The sequence below is a fragment of the Lipotes vexillifer genome, unplaced genomic scaffold (genome assembly GCF_000442215.2).
Source record: "Lipotes vexillifer unplaced genomic scaffold, Lipotes_vexillifer_v1.1 scaffold977, whole genome shotgun sequence".
NCBI lineage: Eukaryota > Metazoa > Chordata > Mammalia > Artiodactyla > Lipotidae > Lipotes > Lipotes vexillifer.
This window is the reverse complement of record NW_006783088.1, coordinates 2,120,912-2,122,930: the sequence shown is the minus strand read 5'-3', so window position 1 is coordinate 2,122,930 and position 2,019 is coordinate 2,120,912.

The following is a 2,019-nucleotide window of genomic DNA, read 5'->3' as shown; positions in this document are numbered from 1 at the left end:
GAAAGAGTGAATTCCCTGGGGGCTACAGGAGGCAAGTTTTGTAGTATCAAGAGAGTGAGGTGCCCCTTGGTTCCTTAGGGAGGATGTGACTGGCGTGTTTGAATAATTCCATGGGCTGACAGGGAATTGAAATCTGCTACTCGGGAGTAAGCAAGCATTGCAGGTGGCGCAGTGGTTAAGAATGTGACTGCCAATGCAGGGGACACAGGTCCCAGCCCTGGTCTGGGAAGATCCCACATGCTGCAGAGCAACTAAGCTGTGGGCCACAACTACTGAGCCTGCTCACTAGAGCCCTCGAGCCACAACTGTTGAGCCCATGCGCCACAACTACTGAAGCCCACGGGCCTAGAGCCCATGCTCTGCAACAAGAGAAGCCACCGCAATGAGAAGGCGGCACACTGCAATGAAGAGTACCCGCTCGCCGCAACTAGAGAAAGCCTGCGCATAGCAACGAAGACCCAATGCAGCCAAAAATAAATAAATAAATAAATAAACAAACAAATTTATTTGTTTATAAAAAAAGAATTGCACTTGGTTCATTTGATAAGGAGAGCTATTTGGCTTGGGGGGCAAGAGTGGTGAGGGGACCATGTGGTTAGGCCATTTGAGGACTTCCCCATTTTACCAGCTATCAAGGCAGCACATAATAGTAATATTAATTTACAACATGCTACTGAAACGTAATGGATCAGAGCCAGACTATGGATCCTCTCTTAAAACAGTAATATGGCTCCTAGGGCTTCAGTGTAAGCTGATTGAAAGTTTTAAATAGAAATAAAGATGTGTTAATTAAATTAAGACTTGATCAGATAAGAAAATGGAGCATTTCCTGCTCACTCAAGCACAGCCTAGGAAGACCGGGGTCAACATCCTTGTAGGATTTCTGGTCCCTTGCTGTGGAGATGCATGAATCTGATTATGAGAGCCTGATGCCATTGAGCTTTAAGTCCTTGCTCTCCACAGCAAGTGCTTTCCTATCCATTCATTCCTGTATTCAACAGATTTATTCAACAATTATTATTTACTGAAGGCTGCCAGGCTCCAGGCACTGTGATTAGGCACTAGGTATACCATGGAGAACAAGAAGGGCGTCTGGTCCTTGACTTCATGGGGCTTCTAGTCCAGTCAGGTAGACAGACAGAAAACAAGTAAAGACTCAAATAAATACTCTGAAGGAAAACAAACAACAGGCTTCTTTGAAGAAACTAGCAAGACCTACATTATTTGACTCCTGTCAACCTCTCCTGTATCATCTCATGCCATTGTCCCCTCCTCCCATGGGTTCCAGCCCACTGGTCCTGTTTTCTCTCTCTCTCTCTCTCCCTCTCTCTCTCTCTCTCTCTCTCTCTCTCCCCCTTGTTTGTTTCTTATCTACACTTGTCACGGTCTATAATTACAGTGATTTTTACCTTTTTTTTTTTTCTCCTATACTTCTTTTTTAACCATCAACCTCGTTAGAATGTGAGCACCTCCAAGGCAGCAGTGGTGTCTATTTATGCTTCTTTGCGTCACTGTCACTAGCATACTCTTGGCTCTTAGGAGGTGTCTGAAAATCATTTGTCCAATGAATGAATACACAGGAAGACCTGGATGGGGTTGGAATGGATCAGGGCAAAGGTCTCAGTTTTTTTCCTCCACTTTGAATCTTCTCAGCTTCACTTGTCTCTTGTTGTAGCTCTGCGTGGCGCCAAAGATTTCACATAGGTGTAACCTGACAGTATACCGCTTCTGCTCTGTACCTCACTTCTCTGGCTTCCTGCTCTGGTATCACCCTGTTGGAACCACCAGGAGGTTTCTCAGCACCCAATGCCCACATGCATCCTAGAAATACAGGGGAGTTCACATCCCAGGGCTGAACCTTTGAGCGCTGGGAGGTAGGAGCCAGAGGATAATATCTCCCCTTTGCCTGCCTCTGAAGGATGGTACCAAGACTTCTTGGGTCTGTGGTCCTGTAGATTAAGAGATCAGTTGCATTTGGAGATGGCCAGCATATCCACACACTGGCCCTTCCTCTTTCCC